The sequence below is a fragment of the Phocoena phocoena genome, chromosome 16 (genome assembly GCF_963924675.1).
Source record: "Phocoena phocoena chromosome 16, mPhoPho1.1, whole genome shotgun sequence".
Classification (NCBI taxonomy): Eukaryota; Metazoa; Chordata; class Mammalia; order Artiodactyla; family Phocoenidae; genus Phocoena; species Phocoena phocoena.
Window position 1 is genome coordinate 26,753,072 of NC_089234.1, and position 15,245 is coordinate 26,768,316.

Sequence of the window (15,245 nt, forward strand, 5' to 3'; positions counted from 1 at the left end):
TTTTTTTTTTACTGTGACATAATGAATGTTTGTTGTTTTAAGCCACTAAGTCATGGGGTAACTTGTTAGGGCAGTGATAGATAAAAACATTTGCTCAGGCTTCCCTGGTGGCGCAGTGGTTGAGTCCGCCTGCCGATGCAGGGGACGCGGGTTCGTGCCCTGGTCCGGGAAGATCCCACGTGCCACGGAGCAGCTAGGCCCGTGAGCCATGGCCGCTGAGCCTGTGCGTCCAGAGCCTGTGCTCCGCGACGGGAGAGGCCACAACAGGGAGAGACCTACGTACCGACGCCCCCCCCAACAAAAATAAAAAACATTGTGCAGGTATTATCTACTGAACATCTTAAATAATCAAACCTTTTCTGCCAGCCATTGGGAAAACTCCTAGATTTGGAGTTGAAGGGATCCCCGGGTCAGCTGAGCCCCTGGGCCTTCAGTCAGGGTAACCAAGCCCCAGCATGAGCTCGTCCAGGTGGGCAGGTTTCAGACCAAGGTTTAATGCTGTGTGCATTCACACACCAAAACTATAGAAAGTCTAAGTTGCACTGTGGACTTCCTTGAGGTCGGTCCACCCCAAGAGCTTGGGCTGCTCCAGACTCAGATGGAAGGAGGCAGCACCACTAGATACCAGAGGAGGGGTCTGAGGGGCTTTGTTTTCATTAATTTTTCTTCTTAAACTTGCCGTTGAAGTAGGGCACCCAGTTCAGAATCAGCCCCAGTCGGTGGCCCACACCAGCCCCGTGGCACCTGCCATGGGAATCCAGTTTCTGGCTAGCTTCTGGCAGTGTGGGCCCAGGAGTCTGCGTAGCCTCACGGTGCCAGCGTCCCAGCTCAGGGTGACCCTAGCCCCGGGGCCACCTGCTGAAACTAAACTCATCTTTAAGGCATGTTTATATTCATTGTTTTAATAATAATCTGCCACATTTGAACATCACTCCACGGTTTACAAAGTGTTTCCACGGTCATCTCATGTGGTCTTCATAGAAATCTATGAGGTAGAACTGACACTGTTCCTTCTTCTTCAGGGTCTCCTCACACTTGCTGGTCCTTCTGCCTGGAATGCTTCCTCCACCCCCATTATTTGCCTGCATCACTGTCTGCCTCCTTCTTTGTCACTTCCTAAGAAGGCTGGCCCTGATCCTGCAGCCCAGGTTAGGAACCTGGTGTTACACACTCTCTTCACACAATGGTAGTCAAATAATTAGGTAATTGCTTTATGACTGGCTCCCCCACTAGCTGAGGCTCCATGAGGACAAGGCCTTGTCGTACCTGTATATGTCACATACCACTGTGCCTGACACACTGTGGTGCTCGTTATACATGTATATGTGTGTGTGTATGAATATCTATGTATATATACGTATATGTATAAAATGAATGATTTTCACTCGATAGACGAGGAAATCAAAAGCCTACAGTCTAAGCCACTGTGGGAAGCTGTTTTGTTTGTTACCCACAGTAAGAAATTTATTATTCATCATGACCTCAGGAAACATGCATGCACACACACATACGACAGGGGTTAACTTATTGTGAACTAAGCACTGATATTTTCTATTCTATTCAACTTGACTTCATTAAAAAATATTTAGTTCTAATCTATTTCATTTATTTCATGACCAATTCATGTGTGAACAACCTTGGCCTAAGTGACTTGCTCAAGGTCATCTTACTAGTATAGTGGTGGGATTGGGAGAATAATTGAGCATTTCCCATCTATGACTGTCTAGTGGGTTTCTTGACCTAAGGCAAAACTATCACAAAAGTCTTGTGTCAGTTTTGGTGACCAAAGAACAAATTTGTTCTTTTGCTTTTCAGTCTCAGTTAAGGCAAGGTTGGTCTCACCATCTGTAGGCATTTCAATGTGGTTTGTCCAGACACCTTGGTTCTCTGCAATGCAGCTGTCCAGAAGGCTCTTCCTAGAAGCTCCAAAGGGAAAGATTTAGCCCTAATGGGTGGCACACCCAGACTTGCTGGAATTCTCATCCACATTACACCAAACATTAACATATGGACAAAGGCGCATGGCATATTAAATGATTTACTGGGGTCAAAGATCAAGTCAATGGCAGACATCCTCAGGGTCTGCTAGGCTAGGACACAGGGAAGCCCCTGCTAGGCAGGGCCATCAGCCTGGACCTGGTCAGCCATCAGCCAGTTAATCTACAACGGCACCTTCTTTTCCTACCAGAGGGAGGTTTGACTTGAACTCCTGGGAGACCTGCCTTCTTGGAAGCTAGATTTCTCTGCTTCAGAGTCTAATTTAGCTGGTATTGGACTCAGAAAGCCTAGAGAAAGCTGAAACTTGTTTATTTGTTCTTTTATTCCTGGATTTATAACTTGACCTAATATACTGTATGTCTGTACATGTGTTGATCTCAAAAAATGTTTGAGCTTGCCTGCTTCTCAGGCCATGTTGGCAGGCAGCTGTTAAAGCCATCAGTGATGTTTGCTTCCAGTTACAAAAGAAAACATTCTCTATTTGGGGCTATGTTGTTGTTTTTTTCTTTCCTGATTTAAAAGGGGGAAATATGTTCCCCAGTAGAGATGTGGGCCACCCCCGCCCATGCCCTTCTAGGGCTAAGAATGACTAAGAAACCTTTTCGGCACACCTGGTTCATCATCTTTCTCATATTCAAACTCTATTTCCCTCCCTGTGGAAGTATTCTTAGGGAATTTGTTTTAAAATTATTTGAGCAACTGGGCAGGTTTTCTCCCTTCCCTGAAGATACCAGTTTATGGTTCAACATCTCCCTTAAACTCTGGTGTGTTTTTAGCTCAGAAAGAGCCAGGTTGTATCCCATTATCAGGTGCACTGATGAAATAACTGCTGATGGGACCAAGAAAACATGAGTAATTCTAACCTCTGCCCAGAACCTTTGAAGGAATGCATAAACCCTGACCTTGCTTTGGTGCTTTGGAGAGACCATCTGGGGAAAAATTCATTTCCCAAAATATATATGAAATTGAGAGTTCCTCTGGCTGGGAAGTAGGAAAAACCATATGGCAAATGTGGGGTTTGCATATGCAAATATTTGTTTCCAAGAAAACGATTTAAACATGGTAAGTACACTCTTGAAGGACTGACCTGTACCCTGGGGAAAAGCACGGGAGGAGACGGAGGTGGAGAAGAGTGAGGAATAGAGAAGCCAGACTTTAGCTGGGAAACAGTACACAGGGCAGGATGACTTGCTAGAAGTTGGAGGTGCCTTTGGAAGTGTCAGACCACAGCAACAAGTTGGAGGCAAGAGAGGCAGGGAAGTTTGAAAATGAGGAATGGGAGCCTGTAGGGAAGATGTGGCTGCCTAAATGAAAGAGGATTGGAGGAAAAAAAAAGAAAAGACTTGACAAATAGTACCTCAGAGGAATCCAGGGATGGTTAGGATCCCTCAAAAGACAGCTTTGATTCAAAATTGAAGATGTGATCTGGGCCACTACATGAAAGGTCTCAGTAATCCCAGGATTTCTGACTACAGGACCGTCAAGTTGAAATTGCTAAGCCACCAAGCTAATGTGCTAATCACCTGAACTGAATGACTCTAAGAAACAAGACTTTTAAATGGTATCTGTTTTTTAAAATTTCAGATCCCAATTGTTAATTCCCGGTATATAGGAAAGCAATTGGTTTTTGTATACTGACTTTCTAAGATGGAATCTCTCTCCATTTACTTAGATCTTCTTTTATTTCTTTCATCAGTGCTCTGTAGTTTTCTACATATAGATCCTGTACATGTTTTGTTAGATTTTATACCTAAGTATTTATATTTTTTGGTGCTATTGTAAATGGTATTTAAAGCATTTTTCAAATACCAATTGTTCATTGCTGGTCTCTAGGAAAGCATAAGAAACTAGACTTTTATCTTAACTGCCGTTTTGAGCTTGTACCCAAAGCCACTCTTAGTGAGGGAAAGCTGGGGCAGGATGGGTCAGTAATCACAGCTGTCCCCCTCCCCATCTTTCCCTCCTTCCTCACTTTGTAAATATTTGTTTATTTCATTTGACCGAGTTGATGTTATGCCAAAGAACTTCTAGGGAGGGGTGGGTACTGTTGAGAAATAAGGGAAAACGTGTAACTCTTGAGGTTAAGATCTTTGGAGGAGAGATTTTTTGAGGTCTTAGTGTTTGAGACAGAATGGTGGGTGTGGGAAAATTAGAGGTAGCAGCAACATGAAAAGGGAGAGAGGGCTTCACCGGACGACGTGGGTAAAAATGAAGGCATATTATGCCTGGCGTTATATGTAACAATCTACCAAAATAGTATGTGAATTGAGATCAAACTCCCGTTTTTGTCTCAGAGTAATTAGAGTATAATTAAGTCATTGCTGTGTTAACATTTATCCTAATGTTGGTTTCAGAAAACAACGAGATTGCAAACATGAACAGTCTCTGTGTGACTCGGGGTTTGTTGTTGATGTGATGCTTGTTGCTTGTGACAAAGTGGGGCTTTCAGTGGAAACTGGGTTGAGAAAAATGAGTAGATTGTAGGGAGGGAAAAATTAGGAATTTGGGATTAGCAGATACAAATGACTATACATAAAATAGATAAACAACGAAGTCCTCCTGTACAGCACAGGGAAGTATATTCAATATCTTGTAATAACCTATAATGCAAAAGAATAGATAGATATATATATAAAACTGAATCACTTTGCTGTACACTGGAAACTAACATAACATTGTAAATCAACTATACTTCAATAAAAAAAAATTTTTTTAAATGAGAAGATTCTATCCCCAACCTTTTTATCCCCCAGTGCCTGGCAAGGTACCTGGGAAGTAGTTCTCAATACATGTATATTGAACAAATCTGGAAGCAACTCAGCAAATTTAACTTTAATGCCCATGTGTCCAAGCTGGGGGCAGGGTAGAGATGAGTTTAAGCAACTGTTATTAACATAATCGAGGGTAACAGTTAGATCAAGATTCATGTGGCTTTCAGGGATTTTTACTGACAACAGGTAAGACCGACACTCTGGACAGAAGGCAGTAGCTCACTCAGTGACTGAGGTAGCTGAAGACATGGCTCTGCTTTGGTGTCTGTGGACTCACACCTTCCCTAAATCTGCAGAATGTCTGCTGAGCTGTCACAGAATGAAATGTGTAGCTAAGGAGGTATGTTGGTGTGCTGGAGGACCATGTAGTGATAGGATGACCCTTAGAATCTCTTCTAATTAGGATCACCTATGGTTCCCTTGAGCGGAAGCCCTTGAGCCTTGAGGGGTGGTGCAGAAGGACAACTAAGAGGTAGCAAGTGCAATGGGGGAACCACTTCATTTTTAAGAATTAATTAATTTACTTGGCTGCATCGGGTCTCAGTTGAGGCACATGGGATCTTTGTTGTGGGTCGCGCCATCTTTCACTGCGTTGTGAGGGCTCTCTAATTGAGGTGTGTGGGCTCAGTAGTGGCGGCATGGGCTTAGTTGCCACATGACATGTGGGATCTTATTTCTACCAGGGATCGAACCCACCTTCCCTGCATTGAAAGGCAGATTCTTAACCTCTGAACCACCAGGGAAGTCCCAAGGGGGAACCATTTCTAAGAGGGCTGTTCTGAGTTGTGATTACTTGGTGTATAAGGGAAAGGACGTCTTCCCACCGAAGGCCCAGCTTTCATTCTGAGTCCCAGGGAAATAATTTATGCAAAGTTTTGACCTGGAACATTTCCCCAAGAACTGGCATATTATATGCATGTCTTTCACGCCTCTGAAAACACTAAATAAGTTTCTTTAGGTGGTTACCGTACCCAAGAACACCACCATTTTCTTCTTAGGCAAGGACCTAAAATTCAGCAATAATATTACTTCACAGAGGGACAAATGTCCATTAACAGTTAAATAAGGAGGTAGGTTTTATTGTGTGAGAAGAAGCGCATAAGCTTTGCAATCAGTCGAGTTGTTTTCAGTTCTGCCATACACTAGCTTTGTGGCCTTTGACAAATCCCTTGACCTCTCTGAGTCTCTGAGAAATAGGGATGATAATAACAATAATATCCATTTCGTTGACCTTATAGGTTGTTGTAAGCAGTAAAGTACTGTACATTAATTATTATTATTGGGGCAAAATTGGTATCAGGACTCCCTGAAAATTGTCCCAGGAGAGAGTCCATTTAGAAGGATTGGCCTGCCAAATGAATAGTCTAGTCAAGGAGTGCTAAGAGTTTTCATGGGAGGGCTTGAAACATGAATTTGCTTTGATGGGTGGGCGGGATTCGGATTCAAGAGAACTTTTACAGAAAGAGAACAGGTGGGAGCAAATGCTCAGAGGCCAGGATGAACAAGATATTCATGTCACCTATCAAACACTCTCCGCACGCCCTGCATTGCAACTTCTTTTACGTGCTGTTGTCTAGTTTAACATATACATAATAACACAGTGAATTAGGCTTTGTCATCCCTATTTTACAGATGATGAAACTGAGCCTCAGTAAGATTGTTTTGCCCAAGGTCACCTAATAAAGCAATGGCAGAGCCAGGGCTCAAATCCAGATTATCTGGACCAAATCCAAAAGTCCTTCCACAGTATACGCTGCTTGTTTGGAATATAGCAAATAGTTTCAGTTTGGATGGAACGGAAGGTTTCATGCTGGGGCACTAAGGATGGAAAGAGGTCAGGGTAAACCAGAATACTGAGGCGAGGCAAAGGGGTTTGTACTGACAACGAAGCCTAAGGTGGCAAAGGTCTGTGAGGAAGCGAGCAACATAACTAAAGATTGTCCAGGATTTCCAAGTTCAAGGCTCTGTGGAGGCATAGGCTGTACCAACTAATAATTAGGCAGTTCAGAACAGAGAAAGCTACCCCCTTGTCATTTATTCCTGAATGATTCCTCCTCTTGAACTTATTTTCTCAATTGTGTTATTCCTGAGTACTCTTAAATACTGCAGTTTCCACCCCACAGATAGCATCATATTTCAGTAATGAGCAAAGTGAAAAAGATTCAGCTTGGTCCTGGATCCAGTAGTGAACTACAGTGAGGAAAGTGCTCACACAAAGACTATTAGAGGACCCTGAGTACCACTGAATCAAGCCTTCCTGTAAGAGGCTTCTACATTCTTTTTCTAAGCTGAAGGTTTCAGTGTAGGTCAATGGTGAAAGACGAATTGCTGGAGGGCTAACAGACAATGCCCACTCCTTACATTGTATGAGGGAATTTCTCCACTGATTAAGTAGTAGTTTGCTTGGGGTCTTAAGTGTGTAGCTGCAGTAGCAATTCGTTCTGTCCATCAATCCCTCCTTTTTAACTGAATTTTAAAATGAATGCTGATCTTCAAAGCTTTAACAAACGTATATGCCCTATGACCCAGCAGTATCACTGTTAGGAATTTATCAGCAAATTCAACAATGTGAATATGGAGTGCTCTTTATAATGCCAAAACATTGGAAACACCTGTTTCCAACAATAGGGAATTGGTTGAGTAAATTGTGGTACATCTTATTCAGTGGAATGCTATGCAGCCATTAAAATGATACTGTCGAAGAATATTTAATGACAGAAAATGTCAACTCCCATGGCACATCAAAATTCTTAGGTAGAATTGATATAATATGATCCCTTGGATATGCAACCACATTAGCTCTGTCACCACCTGACCTTCAACTCCTAACCTTACACCTGGGATGCTGGAGATGTTGGAATTAAGGAGCAAATCAGCAATTCCCAGCATCTTCTACCTAGTGCCATGTCATCTTTAACCAAGGGTGCAACTAACTGTGTGTAAAATAAGTAAAGTTCTTGAATTTGCTAAAACGAGTTACATCACAAAGGCTCTCCAGTTAAAAAATAAAATAAAAAAAGAGAAAGGAAAAAACTCCCCTCCCTCTAGCCTCCCCTCAAGCCTCTAATCTCATCTACGAAAAAGAACTGTACTTTACTGTCCACAAAACAGCCTGTTTTCAAAGTGAGAGGAGAATTGCTCCGTGAGGACAGCCATCAGTAACTGCAGTTCATGAATTCCTGCTTGTTTATAGAAAGCAGGGGCTAAGGATAGACACTTTGAAACCACCTGTGAAAGAATTAAAGACCAAGGGGGGCAAAACCCCCATCACAAACAGAATCTCACTGATCAAGTGTGAAAGAAAAGGAAGAAAGAAAAAGCCAAGTAGATCTTTGCAGGCAACCACTAGATGGACATAGAATTCAAAAACATTCTTTAGTGAGATCAAGGATGGCAGGCTTTGAAGCCTGGAGGGCTGGCGAGTCTCAGGAACAGCCTGGCCGTGGCAATCCACACCGAAGCATCCACAGTCTTGCACTTGCTGGAGTAAAGCATTTAAATTGGAACAATGTCAAATTTCACAGCTATCTTATGTCCAGTGACCTTACGGGACCCCAAAGGAAAGACAGATAAAAAATGATTGTTCTCAACAAGTTCCTGAAAGCGAAGAAGTCACACAGGCAACCTCAAGAAACAACTTCAAAACGAAAATGTCCACAAACTATTGCATGCAGGGCAGCAAGCAAACAACGCTTATTTATTTATTCATCTATTGATTCTTTTTACCGAGAACTCAGCAGTGTGTTCTTACTCTTTACAGAACACACACAAAGATAAATTCCACCTCCACAGTACATTAGTTTATGAGGATGTTATTGTGGGAGAGGAAGAGGTCACAACCATCCTAAATTATTTAATCAATTTGAAACAGGTTTTATTGTTATAAAGAAAGTGAGACATTGTATCAGACCAAAAAAACCCTACAAGCAATGCATGTATTTTAGACCAGAATTGCAGTGACACTTCACATGCCTTAACTGCGTGTAAGTGAATCATCTTAATTTTTTAAAAGAAATTGTAAAAGAAATAAACATTACAGATGTAGCTAAAATTCCCTTTCATCATGGCCCCCAAACCTCCTACCTTCCTTCCCAGAGGCAGCCACTACCATGAGTTTGAGGTATATAATTCTGTTCCAATTTTTTACTTTTACATGCATGTATATGGTCCCTAAAGAATTATGATATTGTTTTTTGTGTTAGATTTTTTTCATAAATGGTATCATACTGTATATACTGCTCTGAATTTATTTTGCTTATTACACTCAACTTCATGTTTTTTCTACCTGCCCAGATAATTGCTTCATTCCTTTTTTGAACTTAATGTTTTAAAGGAAGAAAAAGTTTATTCATACCGGAACAGTTACATGTACCTATATGTTTCTGTCTGACTCTGATTGGGACTCTAAAGTCAGGAGGACTTCTTGGAAGAAGGGAGGCCTACATTCAGTTTCTGAAAGAGGTGAAAAAAATGCTAAGTGACAAAGAATGTCATAGGGCATTTCAGAGAGACCCCTTAAAATAATGTCCTAAACTAGGAATTGTGAGGTTTGCTGTATGATCTTTCCTTCACTATTTACAATATAGGTTCTATGGCTTTTTTTTTTACATTTTGGTTAGGTGAAGGTTTCGACTGTGAAGGCTATGTTTAAAAAGGAATGTATACTAATCAAGTCAAGATTCACTAAAACCAAACAACTTCAGAAATTCTATAGAACGCTAGCATTTAAGTCCAACAGGTGGACACACAAACCAATTACAAATGAAATAATCTCTGATCAATGGAGTTGCTGGTGTGTGCTGAATAAAATACATTCAAAACGTATTTGTGGTGTGAGATAAAGATATGGAGGTCGAAAGTAAGTGCCGCTTACGTTAGTAGTTTTAATTTTACCTTGTCAGCGCCCCGTGTACAAAACTTGAGAAAGCGAGACTTTGATTTGTTCAACTTTCCTTAAGGAGGGGCCACAGAATCCCTGAAGCATGATTTGAAAAAGATGGATAAGATATTCCACCCAAAATTCAACATCACCTTTAATCTTGCCCTCTCCTCCTCTAATCCCTAGGTAATGTTTTGTGCTTCTTTTGCAGGAAAGCAATTTTGTTAATCACTTTAGCACCAATTCTTGCATCCCTGGCAATACTCAGAACTGCTTCCATCCAAGTCTTTGATGTGGGAAAGAAACACACACACTCTTTCGCATGTAATCTGAAAACAATTCACCTCTTGCCAATGAATGCACAGCACTCCACTTTAATAGAGAGCAAGTTCTGTGGAGGTTTCTAATCCTTTCTGCCAAAGAAGAGAAGAGAGAGAATCACTCAGGTAGCCCAACCTCATTCAGGAGTTAAAATCACTTGGAATGTTTTGTGGTGTGTGGGCTTTTTAAAAATATCACTTGCTGAAGATTACTGCTCTCAGGGGAAATCAAAACAACTCAAGATCAAAATAAATAAATAAAAAATAAAGATTCCCCATCCCCAACACAAACAGGATATTCTTCTCAACTCAGATAACTCTTGATCTAAGTGTATTACAAGAAACCTGCTTTAATCCCTCAAAGCAATGGTGTTATAGATAAGTAGCAGTAACATAGGTGGCTTAAATTCCAGAAATGTACAAAAGATTCAGTTGAAAATAATACTAAAAAAGAAAGAAAGCTCAATTCTTCATTGCTGTGACTTGAAGAGGTAAATTTAGGGCAGTAAAAATGTAAAGAATGACCCCTAAAAAAGAAATAGCTATAAAAGTCTAGAATTGTCTTAATGGTCTCGTAGGCTGCTTACAGTGTGTGTCTTAATGTGTGTGTTAGGGATGTGTTTGTGTAAGCATTTTAAGAAAGAGAAATTGTTTCACTGATTTCTGGATCTAATGGGGTTCATTTGAAAATCTCTTTATACATTTTCTATGATAGTACAACATTCTGAAGCTTTGTTTCACAAATGACTTTTACAATTTTTTAATTTCCAGCATTTTATCTCTGTTTAGTCTTTTTTCCTAACATATCCCTGCTTACTTAAATGCAATGAGAAGGACTTTATTCTTTTTCCGTCAGTAATTGTCATATTTTCACAATCTGCATGTTAATTTTGATCTACCTCCTGACATCCTAGTTAACATATTGCTTATTCCCCCCACCCCCTTCTTCATTGTAGAGCCACTGCAAGGTAGTGGCAATTTCCTTCATTATTCCCGAAGTATGCTTGAAAATACTCTTTTACCTTTTTTTAAGAGATAGTGCTTATTAGTCAATAGGTAATACAAATAGTTAATAGTTTAAACTTCAAAAGGTCTAAAATAGTGTATAGTAAAAAAAACCCTGTCCCTTACCCACCCATTTCTCCTCCTTAGAAGCAAACACTGGTACTAGGTTTTGTGTATTTCTCCAGAGAGATATGGCACACAAAAATTCAAAGCAGGCAAATATAGTTTCCCACTGTCCCCCCCACATGGCAATATATTATCCACACTCTGCGTTTTGCTTTTTTCACTTAATGTATATTAGAGATCCTTCTGTAACAATGCATCTGATCTGATCTCCCTCATTCTTTTTCACAGCTGTTTACTATTCTACTCTATGGATATCCCATGATGTATTTAAACAGTTTGGAATACATTTGTTCCAAACATTTCTATTCTCTGTCTATTCTATTCTTGTTTCTTCTCAGGTTGTTTCTAGGACTCTATCATGGGTACTGCTGAATAAGTAACATGGATTTTAATTGTAACATGGAAGGCTCTTGAAAAAATCTAAAACTTTTATTTTCTAAAATCTTTGAAACTTAAAAAAATTACCCAAAGGAATATGGGTTTATAGTTTTCAAAAATCTGATATTATAGGAGTTGGGTGATGCCAAGACTTTTAGTTACTTCCTCTTCATCTCATCATGGATCCCATCCACTTCAACATTTAAAATTCCATTGTTCATTGATTTCCCTATGTGGGTTAACATAGGATACTGAATTGAGAACTTCCTTCTAATAGCTGATATTAATTTTAATTCTCTTAACCTACAAAATATTAAATATTGCTTTATACACCTTTAACTGAACACCAATTCAACAGGCTATCTCATACATGGCTAAGGACTCAAATCAGGGACTCAAATCAGGGAAACTGGAACTTCGGTTGACCTCAACTCTTGGGAGAGCTGGGCAAGCTGTTGGGCCCAATCATAGTGATTCCTCTCCTTCTGTTGCATGGTCTGAGTGGTGGAGATCTTGAAAAATAGATTTTTAAAAATTGAAGTATAGTTGATTTACAGTGTTGTGTTAGTTTCTGGTATACAGCAAAGTGATTCATATATATATATATTCATATTCTTCTCCATTATGGTTTATTGAATAATCCATATCCATTATGGATATTGAATATAGTTCCCTGTGCTATACAGCAGGACCTTGTTGTTTACCTTTTTTATATATAATAGTTTGTATCTGCTAATCCCAAACTCCTAATTTATCCCTCCTTCCCCCTTTCCCCTTTGGTAACCATAAGTTTGTCTTCTATGTCTGTGAGTCTGCTTCTGTTTTGTAAGTAAGTTCATTTGTATCATTTTTTTAGATTCCACATATAAGTGATATCATATGATATTTTTCTTTGTCTGACTTACTTCACTTAGTATGATAATCTCTAGGTCCATCCATGTTGCTACAAATAGCATTCTTTCATTCTTTTTGATGGCTGAGTAGTATTCCACTGTGTATGTATGTATGTATGTATGTATGTATGTATGTATATATACACATATACACACACACACACACACACCCCACATCTTCTTCATCCCTTCATCTGTCAGTGGACATTTAGGTTGCTTTCATGTCTAAATAGTGCCGCTATGAACATTGGGGTGCATGTATCTTTTCGAATTAAGAGTTTTCTCCAGATAGATGTCCAGGAGTGGGATTGCTGGATCATATGGCAACTCTGTTTTTAGTTTTTTAAGGAAGCTCCATACTGTTTTCCATAATGGCTGCACCAATTTTTTACATTCTCACCAACAATGTAGAGGGTTCCCTTTTCTCCATACCCTTTCCAGCATTTATTATTTGTAGACATTTTTCTTTTGGCCGTACCACGGCTGGTGGGATTTTAGTTCCCTGACCAGGGATTGAACCCAGGCCCTTGGCAGTGAAAGTGCGGAGTCCTAACCACTGGACCGCCAGGGAATTCCCTATTTGTAAACTTTTCAACGATGGCCATTCTGACTGGTGTGAGGTGGTACCTCATTATAGTTTTGATTTGCATTGAGAGATTATAGATTAAGCCTCCTGGGTTGTACCACACACCCACTGAGATTGGTCATGCTTGAGGAAGGCATGAGCACCTGGGCAAAAGTTCCTTTCTACTTCTTTTTTTTTTTCCCTTTCTACTTCTTGCTGGATCCATAGCACCTGGAGGCCCATGCCCTGGCCAAGTGGGGATTTGAACTCCTCGCTCTGTCTCGCCAAGGCTGATATCTGTGCAATTACTGTTTGGTTCTACTTTCAGACTGACTTCAGTTTTGGGTTTTTCATCTGTCCATTTCACTCCTAATCCATGAGCTTCTATCACAGATGTGAAGTTTAATTCCTCTTTGTTCACTCTTTTACCGGGAGACGCTGCTAGCGGAAAGCCTGTCATCTGTTGTGAAGGGGAGCTGGTGTTGACTTGAGGCAACAGAGTTGGTGGTCCAGTGGCCGTTTTCCTGTGTTAGGAGCAGGTGGTCTCGCTAAACTCCATGTGTTTGGAAACCTCTCTGACCGGTGGTTGTGCTGCTAAAGAAGAAGAGCTCAAGCTGTACTCCTTTTTCAGGTCAATCTGCTGAACCTGGGAAGATCCCCAGGGGCTAGCTTAGGCTTCTTCCTGCTTTTCTCTCCATGGTAGGTTTTAAATGTAGGGGATTTTTCTCATTCACCTTTCCATTTGGGTTTGAAACAGCTGCCATAAGAAAGGGGGAAAAGCACATTATATAGAGTGTATAATTCTTTAGAAGCAGTGACATAGGTTCTCAAAGGATAACAGTTAAATATGGGTCTAAAGGTCATAATTCTCTTTACTTAGTATGTGTGTGTGTGTATACATATATATATATATATATATATATATATATATATATATATATATACGCTTTTTAAAACTAAAGTAAAAATCCCCCAATTAAATAAGACCTATCTTTATTCCATTCACATCCAAACTTTTGTTTATATCTAACAACTGAACACAACCCATCATCAGTTCAAAATAATGTAACTGAATGATATTCCAGAAAAGTTGTCTTTTGTGTTTTTCACATTTTTAACAGGACCCCAAACCTAGGACAAGATAAATAAATTATACACTGTGGTTTCAGTCAGTGTACTGAATGTCTCAAATGAAAAAATTTACCTGAAGTTAGGCATTCTTTAATAGTAATAATTATAGAACAGAAATAAGAATTTTATATTTGACGTGGTACTTTCTTCCAGAAGAACTGAAGATGCTTGAGAATTTTTTTTCCTAGAACTTATCATTCTTTTCTTGAAAAACAACTCATATTTGTATATATTTTATCTCAGTGGTAACTTTATTTTTATCTACATATGTATGTATTTAAAGAAATCCCCAGATAATCATGAAAATTTCACAAGATTTTGTAGTTCCCTTCATTTTCAAATTTTATATCTTCCGTCATCTGTTGCCAAATGACTCAGTGTCCTGACAGAGATCAGAAAAATCACAAATTCTGATATCCCATGAATCATCTTAGATCCTAATGCTGATGGCGCGCTCTACATTTTGTTCAAAATCTCTTTGAACACCACCTATTGACATAAGAAGGTTATCTCATACTAATGATAACGTTACTTAACTGGCAAATCTAGAAATCTGCTTTTTTATCCCTACAGTTACATTTTATATTTCTGTCTTGCCCACCCCCTTACCTTACTTGCCATATGGTCCTTAAATTTTGTGTACATGTGTGTATAACATATACATAAATTGGTGCTTGGAAATGTCTGTTTCTCACAGTTGTAAAGTCAGGACAGTATCTTAGAATGACATCTTACCCTTTGGAAAATGAATCTTTCTAGTATAGCTGTAAATTTGGATAACTAGAAATCTTAAGTAGCAGTTTAATTTTTGTTGGAGATGATTTATGGGACATTATTTTTACTTTTTTCTTTTGCACTTGGGATGACAGGATAGGGTTTCATAATATTGCAAATCTCTGTAACTTGGTAAACACACTGCCTTCATGTGCATTATAAGTTTTGCAAAGATTTTCTGTAAAAAGTCACAGAAGGCTAAAATAAACTTTTTAAAAAACCTTTATTTTGTATATTTAGATTTACAGGAAAATTGTGAAGCCCACAGAGTTCTTATACACTACCATTATCAACATTTTACATCAGTATTGTGCGTTTGTAATGATTAATGGACTAACCAGGTTTCCTTAGTTTTTACCTAGTGTCCTTTCTCTTTTCTGCTCTAGGATACCACATTACATTTAT